The sequence below is a fragment of the Silene latifolia genome, chromosome 10 (genome assembly GCF_048544455.1).
Source record: "Silene latifolia isolate original U9 population chromosome 10, ASM4854445v1, whole genome shotgun sequence".
Taxonomy (NCBI): domain Eukaryota; kingdom Viridiplantae; phylum Streptophyta; class Magnoliopsida; order Caryophyllales; family Caryophyllaceae; genus Silene; species Silene latifolia.
Genome location: NC_133535.1, coordinates 112,335,521 through 112,348,676, shown reverse-complemented (window position 1 = coordinate 112,348,676; position 13,156 = coordinate 112,335,521). Strand labels below are relative to the sequence as shown.

The 13,156-nt window shown below is 39.9% G+C and overlaps 1 non-coding gene across 1 annotated transcript; it reads right to left on the bottom strand.

Moving 5' to 3' along the window:
* Positions 1–12,805: 12,805 nt before the first annotated feature.
* Positions 12,806–12,912, bottom strand: LOC141610206 (small nucleolar RNA R71). The gene has a single exon (XR_012528099.1). It is a non-coding gene; the product is annotated as a small nucleolar RNA R71 (small nucleolar RNA).
* Between the last annotated feature and the right edge of the window lie 244 nt (positions 12,913–13,156).

Below are 13,156 nucleotides of genomic sequence, written 5' to 3'. Positions count from 1 at the left end.
GGCCTAGTGTGTCACCGTGGGGAGCTCCAGTTCTTTTTGTAAAGAAGAAAGATGGGAGTATGAGACTGTGCATTGATTACAGAGAGCTCAATCGTGTCACAGTGAAGAACAAGTATCCGTTGCCTAGGATTGACGACCTGTTTGATCAGCTTAGTGGAGCATGTGTGTTTTCCAAGATTGATCTTAGGTCGGGATATCACCAGCTGAGGATAGCAGATGAGGATATTCCTAAGACAGCATTCCGATCTCGATATGGTCATTACGAGTACGTGGTGATGCCTTTTGGGTTGACCAATGCGCCAGCAGCTTTTATGGATTTGATGAATCGGATCTTTACACCGTTTTTGGATAGGTTTGTGGTTGTTTTCATCGACGATATCTTAGTCTATTCTAAGACTAAGGAAGAGCATGAGGAGCACTTGAGGATAGTCCTGCAGACCTTGAGAGAAAATCAGCTTTATGCCAAGCTATCCAAGTGTGAGTTCTGGTTAGAGGAAGTGGCTTTTCTGGGCCATGTAATATCTAAGAAGGGGGTATCCGTGGAACCTAGTAAGATTGAGGCCGTTACCAAGTGGGAATCGCCGAAGAATGTTGCTGAGATTCGGAGTTTCTTAGGCCTTGCCGGCTACTACAGGAGATTTGTGAAAGATTTCTCTACCATAGCGCGGCCTATGACATCTTTGATGAGGAAGGAAGTCAGATTTGTTTGGGATGAGAGTTGTGAGACGGCGTTTCAGACCTTAAAGGAACGTTTGACCACAGCTCCTATCCTAGCCTTGCCAGAGGGTTGTGAGAATTTTGAGATATATACCGACGCTTCAAAGAATGGTCTTGGTTGTGTTTTGATGCAGGAAGGGAAAGTCATAGCTTATGCTTCGAGGCAGCTGAAGCAATATGAGGAGAACTACCCTACTCATGATCTGGAGCTGGGTGCAGTTGTGTTCGCTCTTAAGATTTGGAGGCACTACCTTTATGGAGCAACTTTTAAGGTGTTCTCTGATCATAAGAGTCTAAAGTATATCTACACTCAGAAGGAGCTTAACATGCGACAGAGACGGTGGATGGAGCTGATTGGAGATTATGATATGGAGATCATCTATCACGAGGGTAAGGCTAATGTTGTTGCAGATGCACTGAGTAGGAAGAGCGTTCATTCGCTATGTACAGCTATGTCCTTGCTGAAGTTGAGGGATGAGATGTCTAGGTTGGGGATCTTTATGATTCGAGAGGGGGATACCATCGGGGATTTGACGATCGAGCCAGAGTTGTATGAGAACATCAAGAGTAAGCAAGAGCTTGATCCTAAGATTCAGGAGTGGAAGTCAAAGGTAGAGAGTGGAACGGTTTCCAGGTTTTCTATCCATTCAGATGGGAGTGTTCGTTTTGATGGGAGATGGTGTGTTCCTGAGGATGCAGAGTTGCGGAGAGTGATCTTGACGGAGGCTCATTGCACTCCCTATTCAGTTCACCCGGGTGGTGACAAGCTTTATAAAGACCTTAAGAAGACTTTTTGGTGGCCAAATATGAAGAGAGATGTAGCTGAGTTTGTAGCCATATGTTTGACCTGTCAAAGGGTCAAGGGTGAACAAAGGAGACCACAAGGTAAGATTCAGTCTTTGGAAGTACCCGAGTGGAAGTGGGAGTCGATCTCAATGGACTTCATTGTGGGGTTGCCTAGGTCACAACAAGGTAACAACATGATTTGGGTGATTGTTGATCGGTTAACCAAGTCAGCCCATTTCGTTCCCATGAAAGATACTTGGTCTAAGATGCAGCTGGCATTGGGTTACAGGAGGCATGTGGTTCGGTTACATGGTATACCTAAAGATATCGTTTCTGATCGTGATGCGAGGTTCATATCCAAGTTTTGGCAAGAGCTGCAAGAGTTGATGGGTACAACTTTAAAGATGAGTACTGACCTTTCATCCAAGCAACCGATGGTCAGACGGAACGGACCATCAAGACCTTAGAGGACATGTTGAGGGCATGTGTTATGGAGTTTGGGGGCAGTTGGGAAGACAGGCTTGATGTGATCGAGTTTTCATACAATAACAGTTATCATACAAGCATTGGGATGGCACCTTTTGAAGCTTTGTATGGCCGGAACTGCCGAAGTCCAGTTTGTTGGGATGATAGTTCCGAGACGGTGGTTTTAGGGCCACAGCTGGTTCAAGATATGGTTGAGCAAGTCCAGTTAATTCGGCAAAAGATGAGAGCAGCTCAAGATCGTCAGAAGAGCTACGCCGACTTACACCGCAGGGACATTGAGTTTACGGTAGGTGACAAGGTTCTTTTGAAAGGGTCACCTATGCGAGGTGTTATGAGGTTTGGGAAAAAGGGTAAGCTAAGCCAAAAGTTTATAGGTCCTTATGAGATCTTGGACCGTGTTGGCGAGGTAGCTTACCGGTTAGCATTACCACCGGCTTTGGATAGAGTACACAATGTTTTTCATGTATCTCAACTTCGGAAGTATGTGAGCGATCCGTCGCATATCCTTGAAATGGAGAACATCGAGCTTGATGAATCCTTGTCCTACGCCGAGATTCCTAAGGAGATTCTTGAGCGCAAGGTTCGTAAGACCCGTAATGGTGAGACGGTCTTACTCAAGGTCCTTTGGTCTAATCATAACGTGGAGGAAGCCACATGGGAACCCGAGGAAGCTATGCGAGAACGTTTTCCTAAGCTTTTTGATCAGGTATGTTTGGTTACGGGGACGTAACCGTTGTCTTTTTAGGGGGGTAGGAGATGGTTGCGGTCGTGTTTTGTCTTATTTTGTTGTTTTGCTTTGAGTCGGGGTAGTGATTTTGTGGTGACTTGTGTAGTTCTTTGGTGTTGTTTTATGTGGTTAGTATAGTCTTGTGGCGTTGTGTTGTGCCTTGTTTTTAGAGTAGTGTGTGAACTTCGGGACGAAGTTCTTTTTAAGGGGGGAAGACTGTAATACTACGGATTTTCTTTGGTGACTACTCGACCGAGTAGAGCCTACTCGGCCGAGTAGTGCTGTTGTTGTGAGCTGTTTTGGTTCTGCCGATGAATACTCGGCCGAGTATAGTGAATACTCGACCGAGTAGCAGATACTCGGCCGAGTATAACTTTACTCGACCGAGTATTCGGTCTGGCGAGTATTATTTTGACGGTTTGATTAGGGAGTGTTTAAGATTATTTTATATCCCGCGTCAGTTTTCAAAACATCATTTCAACTTCATCATTTCTACGTCAACCCTAATCTCTCCCTAATCACTCCCTAATCATCCCATAGCCTTGTTGTTTGTGAAATCTTCGGAGTCCTTGCGTATAATTCCTCATCCTACTGTTGGTAAGTTCTATTCTATGTTATTTGTATTCGTTGGGGTTACTGTACATTTACGGAATTGGGAATATGGGGGTTGTGCAATGTGTAATTGTGTGATATGATTATGGTATAGGAGAAGACTTCGTAGAGGAGCCTTTCTGAGTGTTCAAGTTCATTCCACTGTTGATTTCTAAGGTAGGGTTTCCTACTCAGTTTACTGTTATTTGTAAGACATGTTTGTTGTGATTATTGTTATCTGTTGATCATCGGAGTATGGAGATTGTTGTGACGATGTTGGTGTGAGGGTGTTGAGATGGCTGTGATATCATGTGATTGTGATTGTGGTGGAGTCACTTGCGGGAGTGGCTTCACACCCTAGTTCGCCCTCCGTGGAACCCGCCACGGGAGGGGATGTGCACATTAAGGGATAGGGATTGTTGTCGCTCGTTGAGGAGCTGGACTAGGTGGGATCGGCTGCGGTCACCCACTGGCGGCGAGGATTACCTGTTGCGATGGGTAATCTGGCAGGGCTACACACTACGGTGTGTGTAGTCGGTTCTTGTGTGAGAATGGAGGATTGGGAATTGGCGATGATCGTTGATTTCTCCGTTTGTTTGTCTTAATATTTGAGTATCTCGACCCGTTGTTGTTTGTGGAATCTGCGGTGATCCATTCGGGGATGGTGAGCAAAGCTTGATGTGTATTGCTAGTGTGAGCTTGGGGACTGTCTTGGGAGTATTGCCATCACCAGTCATAGCATCACCGTCTGAGTCTTAGTTGGATGTCTTTTATTGTTAGACTTTGGAGTTGTATTTTGTTAAACCAGTATTTGGATTTGGATGTTGTAAACTTTATACTTTACAGTACTTTAATAAATGTGCTCAGTTCAGACGCTTTTGATATGTACTAACCTCGGGCAACCGAGATGGTAACACACTTTCATGGTAGGGTGGTCCTGGTAAGGCACCTTGGTATGAGGGGGTGTTACAGATACGTTAATATTCCACAATGGTCAATTCGCTACTAATCTATATGAGACACAGAAACGACTAGAGCAAGCAGATTGCACCTCAACCTCAAAGACCTAGGACAAATTGCCAACACACAATCACGACTTCTCCAAATTAGTCAATCATTGGGAGATAAATTTTAGGAGAAAATTAACTACGAGCTATCATTCAGAAGACCCAATTCCAACCGAATTTTCTCAAATTGTTCTCTAGCCAAAGGTTTAGTAAAAATATCTGACAACTGATCTTCCGTTTTACAAAATTTTAAACTTATGTTTCCTTTTTCCACGTTATCACGAAGAAAATGATGACGAATGTCAATGTGTTTTGTCCTGGAATGCTGAACAGGATTTTTTGAAATATTAATTGCACTAGTGTTATCACAAAGAATAGGAACACAATTAATGATCATACCGTAATCCCGCAGCTGTTGTCTTACCCATAAGATTTGAGCACAACATTGAGCAGCAGCGACATATTCACTCTTAGCAGTAGATAAAGCAACCGTATTTTGTTTCTTGGAAGCCCAAGAGATAAGACACGGTCCTACAAAGGTAGCAACACCAGAGGTACTCTTTCTCTCAACTGAGCAACCTGCATAATCTGCATCTGAATACCCCGTGAGAGTGAAATTGCAATCCATAGGGTACCATAAATATAAATCCTGAGTTCCAATAAAATATCGAAGAATACGTTTTACAGCTGTTAAATGTGATTCTTTAGGATTTGACTGAAACCGAGCACACAAACACACACTATAAAGAATATCTGGATGACTAGCGGTAAGATATAAGAGTGAACCTATCATACCTCGATACACCTTTTCATCAACACTTTTACCTTTCTCATCTTTATCAAGCTTTAGTGTAGAACACATAGGTGTAGGAAATGGATTTGTTGTAGTCATACCAAATTTCTTTAGCATCTCCTTGATATATTTTCTTTGATGGATCATTATGCCATGTGTGGTTTGCTTTATCTGAAGACCAAAAAAGAATCCTAGTTCGCCTATCATGCTCATTTCGAACTCCGATTGCATAAGATTGGAAAAATAGGCACATAACACATCATTAGTTGCTCCAAAAATGATATCATCTACATATATTTGAACAACTAATAAGTCCTCTTTCACCGGTTTTAGAAATAGTGTTTTGTCAATGGAACCTCTGTGAAATCCATTTTCAATAAGGAACTTTGATAGTCTATCATACCAAGACCTAGGTGCTTGTTTAAGACCATAAAGTGCCTTATCTAATTTATACACATGATTAGGAAAATTACTATCTAAAAAACCGGGAGGTTGTTCAACATATACTTCCTCTTGCAAATAGCCATTAAGAAACGCGGTCTTAACATCCATTTGAAAGAGTTTGATACCCATATGAGCTGCAAAGGCAATAAGGAGACGAATGGCTTCAAGTCTTGCCACAGGTGCAAAGGTTTCATCGTAATTGATCCCTTCCTGTTGATTGTATCCTTGCACTACAAGTCTAGCCTTGTTTCTCACAATCACACCTGCGTCATCCAATTTGTTTCGAAATATACCCATTTTGTTCCTATGACGGAACGATCTCTTGGACGTGGTTCCAAATGCCACACCTTGCTTCGCTCAAATTGATTAAGCTCTTCCTGCATAGCAATAACCCAATCAGAATCAGTTAAGGCATCATTAACATTAGAAGGTTCTAGTTCAGACAAAAAGGAATAATGGGCACAAAAATTTTTCAATGAAGATCGAGTTTTGACTCCCTCATGTATGTTAGTCAAGATGTTATCCATAGGATGGGAACTTTGATGCTTCTATGGTCGTGGAACAAAGGTTTCTGCTTCTGGTGAAGGTTGAACATTCATGTCACCTGTTCGATTCTGTTCATCATTCACATCTGTATTTCGTGACGCATTAGAGCTGCTGGAAGCCCGATTTGTGTCATTAAACGGTTCAGCTGTCTGTTCAGACTCGTTTGGACTTGGTGATTTTCCACGACTGGACAATTTTGTGTTCTATTCAGTTCCCCCTGAATTCGTGGACTGTTATGCACCTGTTCCTTCCAACGATGAGGGCTCCTCCTATAGTTCAGGTGAATCATCTCTTACAAATCCAATCTCAAAGTCATCATCATCCTGCAATTCAGCGTTAAGCACATTAGTTTCATCGAAAATTACATGGACACTTTCCTCAAAACACAGTTATTTTATTGTAAACTTTATAGGCCTTGCTTTTGTTTGAATATCCAATGAAAACCGCCTCATCGCTTCTTGGATCAAATTTTCCCAAATTGTTTTTGCCATTGTTATGAACATAGCATTTTGATCCAAAGCAGAGGAAATGTGAAATGTTTGGCTTTCGCCCATATAGAAGCTCATAAGGCGTTTTTCTATGGATAGATCTAATAGCAACACGGTTACGAATATAGCAAGCTGTGTTCATAGCTTCGGCCCAAAAGTTTCTTGGCAATTCGCTACAAAGCAACATGGATCTTGTCATGTCTTCCAAGGTTCTATTCATTCTTTCCACTACTCCATTTTGTTGCGGTGTCCTAGGAGCTGAAAAATTATGATCCACACCATTTTCCCTGCAAAATGATATAAACGATTCATTATCAAATTCTTTTCCATGGTCGGTTCTAATGGAGATTAACTTATGGCCGAGTTTGTTTTGAAGCTTTTTAAGTAAAACATGAAATTCTTCGAAAGCTTCACTTTTGGCATGTAGAAATAAGGTCCAAACAAACCGGGAATAGTTGTCCACTAGAACACATATATAAAGACGTCTACCTCGACTTCTAATCCTCATTGGACCATACAAATCCATGTGAATGAGTTCTAGAGGTTTAGTGGTGCTAACGAACCTTTTAGATTTGAAAGAGCTTTGGACATGTTTACATCGAGCACAAACATCACAAACTCCTTCAATTTAAAATTTAATAGATGGTAAACCATCCACAAGATCGAGTTTGTAGAGTTTGTTCAATGAATCAAAACCGACGTGTTCAAATCTTTTATGCCATAAAATAGGATCGTTTTGCATGACCGTTAAACACTTAATGGTTTCTCTAGGAATACTTCCTAAGTCAGCCACATAAATGTTGTTAATTCGCTTACCTTCAAGAACAATTTCGTTAGTACTTTCCTTGATTACGTAACAAAGATTTGCATAAAACTCAACTTTATTTCCTTTGTCACATAATTGGGAAATACTAATTAAATTGTGTTTGAGACCTCTTACGAGCAGCACATCGTCAATGGAATGTGAAAGAGACTTACCAATTTTTCCAGTGCCAAGTACCTCACCTTTTTTGTTGTCTCCAAACGTCACATTTCCATCATCGTAGGCCGATAATGAGAGAAATTGGTGTCTATTACCTGTCATATGTCGTGAACATCCACTGTCAAGATACCAACGGCTGCCTCCTCTCATATGGACCTGCAAAAGAGAATTAGTTAGATGATTTAGGAACCCAAACAAGTTTGGGTCCCTTCTTATAACGAATGGTATCTAAAACATCTTTTCTAATCCACATTTTCTTAAGAACTCTTATGTTTTGATCCAGATGACTTAAGCGTTTTTTACAAGCGTTAAATACGTGACCTGTGTGTCCACAAAATTTGCAAAGAGTGTATTCAGGTAGACCCACATATTTACGCTTGCGAAAATCTCTCTTAATGGGTTTAGGTCTCTTAATCTCAGCAGTACTGGCGTCAAACCGTACTGAACAGTCGGAAGGAGTGTTTACTTTCTGTTCAGGGATCCAGACAGTACGATATTAAGAATCGCTTTGTCTGAAATCAGAACGTGAGTCATAGCCTAATCCAAGTTTATTGTTGTTCTTAGATTGATTGACTAGAAAATCAAGGACGGTAGTACTACCTTCCCATTTAGCAACTACATTTCTCGCATTACTTAAGTCAATTTCAAGATTTTTGACTACTACGAGCAATTTTTTATTCTTATCAAGTAGAGAATTATAATCATTATTAAGTCTATCAAACTTAGAACAAATTTCAGAATAAGAAGTTGAACTAGTAACATGCATTCTTTTAATCTCATCTAGTTCATTTGTTAAAACATGGATTTTGCTAACAAGAGACTCGTTTTCAGCAGTGAGTTCAGATTGAACAGTCTGGTCGACTGTCTGTCTTTTAATGTTCTTCAGATTTCATTTTAGCTCTATATTTTTCTCCGCAATACTTTCAATTTCAGATTGCATAGCCTCCAGACGTTTATTTTGTTCATAACTAGTATCTAATGTCTCATCAAACAATCTTACAATTTTTTCTTTAGATAAAGATCTAATCTTAGCTTAATTTTGAGATTTGAGAGATTTACCTCATCTTCGGATTCCCTATCCGATGCATCAGAGTGTGCCATAAGACACCTTAGAGAGTCGTCATCTCTGTTTCGTTGAGATCTAGACTTGTAGATAGACCGTAGGCAGAACTTCTCATCTTTCTCATTTTCAGAAGGTTCCTCGTCCTCTGAATCGGACTCACCCCTAACAGCAGCTATCATTGCTCGTTTGTACTCCTGCTTAGACTTTTCACGTTTATCCTTAGTTTTTTCTTCTTCTCATTTGGGACAATTTCGGATCTGATGATCTCGCTCACCACATTTAAAACATCCCATTCTAGATATAGAACGCGATGAAGAAGACGAAGAAACAGATTTTTTTGGTTTATAACTTTCGAACTTTCCTTGATTTTGCTTTCTAATTGTTTTGGCAATTCTTTTAGATAGTAAGGCAACTTCCTCCTCAAGATCACTTTCATTATCACTTGAGATGACATTCAAGGCTAGTTCCTTAGCTTTGGGTTTCTCTTCGGCATCATTATCAAGAGTTATTTCGTGTGCCATAAGAGATCCCATTAAAGCTTCACAGGTGAGCGTGGCTAAATCTCTGCACTCTTCAATGGCCGCGACCTTTTGTCGCCATTTCTTGGTGAGACTTCTTAAAATTTTACAAACAATGTCCTCAGTTTCAAATTGTCTACCAACATCTGAAAGTTCGTTAGTTATATTTGAAAAGCGTGAAGACATACTTTTTATTGGTTCATCCTCGTGCATTTTAAAGGATTCGTATTGTTGCATTAAGAGATCAATACGTTGTTTCTTTACTTGCAGGGTCCCCTCATAGGCTAGTGCTAGACTATCCCAGATTTGTTTGGCGGTTTTACATCCTGCAATACGACTAGTTTTTGATTTGCCAATTTCGGATTGCAGGAGTGATATGGCCCTAGCATTCTTCTCCGCCTTTTTGTAATCATCGGATGTGTAGTCCTTGGGCGCTTTTACACTAGACACACCAGTTGCATTGGTGGTTGTGATAGCTAGAGGTCCGTTTTCGATGATTACCCAACACTCGTAATCTGTTCCTTGTATGAAATGCATCATACAATTTTTCCACCAGCCATAGTCCGTGCCATCAAAGACAGGACATTTGACAGATTTGGAATTCATTGAGAAAAGAAAAAATAAACTGATAAACTCAAAAAGGATCAAACTCTTTGCGGTAAGGCAATCAAGAGCACGAGGCTCTGATACCAATTGTTGAGTTTATCGACCCGGTACTTAAGAGGGGGAGGGGGTGAATTAAGTACCCTTTTTAAAATTAAGGCGAAATTAAGGCAAAAGGTCGTTCACGATTTTCCTTCTGAAACAATACATAGGCCAATTGAACAGTCTCGATGACTGTTCAAACAATCATAGTTGTGCTTTATTGTTTGTTTGAACAAATGCGTGAACCAAAAATGAAAACAAATAAAATCAAAGGCAAACGAAATAAAAGAAAGCAAGAGACACGCGATTTTTAACGTGGTTCGACCTACTCTCTAAAGGTCTACGTCCACCCTCTCTCTTATTAATATTTTCTTCATAACCAAACTCGATTACAAAGAAAACCCCCACGATCTACTCCGATCGTGCAACCCGAGTACAACCCCGTACCCCAAAAACACTCTCTCACAAAAGAGAAAATTACAACACAAATTGCCTCCTTATATGGTTCAACAATCGGAACAATGGAGAACAAAATATCCTTATGAATATAAGAACTTGTGTACTCAAGAACGATCTTATAAAACACGGCTTAAACTAATTTTGCAAAAGACGAGTTTGAAAACGTGAAAAGCAATTTGCAAGAATAAGCTTGAAAAACACAGTTGATCGAAAATAATACGTTTACGTACAGATCTCTCAAAGCTCTTGATGATTTTTTCGGTTAATCTTTTCTAATGGTCAACCCTTGCTTTTTATATAGAAAGTTTGGTGTGAAATTGATGTGTTCATTTTATATATACTTTTACCCCTCATTTTAGCTCGGTTTCTATTTTTATCATACTTTAAAAAGTATATTTATGAGCTAATCTTGTGTTCTAGGTGTATTGTTGTGTTTGTTACATTTTTGTAGGAATCTAAGCATTTAGAGGCTTTTTCCTATCATTTTAGCATACACCAAGTTCACTAAGCTAAGTAGGAACAAAGTTGGACTAGCATGAAGTGTTGTCATGGGTTTTGCATGAAGATTTGATGGATTGAAGTAAGAATTACAATTGAAGTCAAAAGCAAAGTCAAGCCAAAAAAAGAAGGTCCATATTAAGGTGCAAGCATTGGATACCAAGAAGCTTAGGATGCTATGAATTTAGAGCAATACCGGATGATTAAGGAGCATTAAACATAAACATAGAGATTCCTCGAACAATTAATTGAGGAATTAAGGAAATTAATCAGGAATCACACGTCCCCGATTGGGGCCCCCAACCCCGATCGGGGTTGGCTGTCTCTAGCTCGTTTACGTTTCACTCCCTCCCCTATATAAAGGGGAGCCGCTTCATAGCTTAGGCATCTTAATTTTTACGTCTCATATATTTACAATAGCCTTAAGCATTATAATTCTCTCAATAGTTTTCATTTTAGATTTCAATATAAGTTAAGCTTGTAGTTATCAACATTTGGTTCTTAATACATTTCAAGCAATTGGTTCTATTTGTTTCTTCCATACAAGTTCTTTTCTATTAAGGTATTTCTATTTCTAGTTCACAATGTTACATTTCTATTTAGTTTACGCATAGTTTATTATTAGTACTTTATTTACATTTCATTAGCATTATTTATATTACATGTTATATTATTTAGTTTATATAAATCACACAATCATGTTTAGCATTTCTTACAATATAGTTTATAATTTACACTTTAATATGAGTAGCTAAATTTCCTAGTCTAAGGGCTAGAGGAGCCATGCAAAATCAAGTATATAACATGTTAAAATAGGTTGATAATAATATTGTTCAATTGTTTCTATCACATGTTTGCACCATAATGTTTAATCTTTGTTTAAGGCCTTATCCATTGGTTAAGTTTGTTCATTCATTCTAAAAGTCGAGAGGCATGGAATTGAATTAGACAAAGCATGTGTAGTAGGACGACCTAGTCATGGACGAAAGTTTCTCTAGGACCCGGTCTATGGTTGATACTAATGCCGTAAGGTGGGTGTCTCTAAGCCTAAGTAATTGACAATGTTTTAATACCGAGTTTAACATAATTATATATTTACCTTTGCATGTGTGACCCGATCCCCTTAGACTCCTTTTTATTATATAATTTACATCATAGTTTTTGTTAGTCATCAAACAACCAAACCCAAAAACGAAATCGATCTTGATAGAAATCTTCCCATAAGCATTTCACAACTTAATTCCCGTTTTCTTGTGTTCGACCCCTATTGCTACATTCATTTGTTGTTTAGGGTAATTATCTTTGCATAGGTACACGATAAGCCTATCAAATTTTGGCGCCATTGCCGGGGAAACAATTTTATTACGTTTTGAATTGTCGATGTTTATCTTGTTTTCTTTTGTCTTGAGGAACACTTGTTCCTTGAGACCGTTACTTATCATTTTCCTAGAAATTGTTGTCTTATGCCCAGGTCCTCTGGTAGTGGAGAATTACTTTCACCGGATTCCGACCCCGAGAAAACCTTTAGGAGAAGACGACGTTTTTGGAAGGAAGTGAAAGAAGCCACTTCTCCCGTACAAGTTGAAAGTGCTAGAAAGTTTTACTTAGACGATCTAGAAGTTCTTGAAGAGGAGAAGGTTTCTAGTTCATCATCTCCACCACCACCACCATCTACTACTAAAAACATGGTAAAACTTTTCGATCACTCAAAGCCCACCACGGCCATGCTTCCGGCCGGTATCATAACTACTCAAATTACCGTGCCGGAATTCGAGATCAAACCGGCTTTCATTAGCCTTGTGGAGAGGAAGCAATTTGGGGGAATTCCTTTGGAAGATCCCAATTTTCATGTGCAAAATTTCTGTGATTATTGCTCCATGATCCGTCAAAGGGCGTCACTCAAGCCCAAATAAGGGAAAACTTTTCCCTTTCTCTTTGAAGGACAAGGCCAAGCTTTGGATCAATAGCCTTGACCGCACCGCCATGGGAATCACCAATTAGGAGAGATTGGCTCTCGCTTTCTATCAAAAGTTTTTTCCACCGGAGAAAACTCAAACTTTGAGGAGCCAAATCACCGGATTCCGTCAACAAGCTCTTGAGAGCTTATATGAAGCTTGGGAGAGGTACAAGGAGCTACAAAGACAATGCCCACATCATGGGCTAGACGATTGGTTTCTAGCTATAACATTCTACAATGGATGTTGTGCCGAATCCCGAAAGATTCTTGATTCCGCCAACAATGGGCGGTTTGATCAAATTGACACGACCTTGCTCATGCCACGATCGAATCTATGGCGGTCCATGATGCACAATATGTCAATTCCCGCATTACGCCACTCAAAGGTAAAGAATAATACTCCAACAACTCCGTCTTTCTAGCTCAAATTGCCTCACTCCAACAACAAT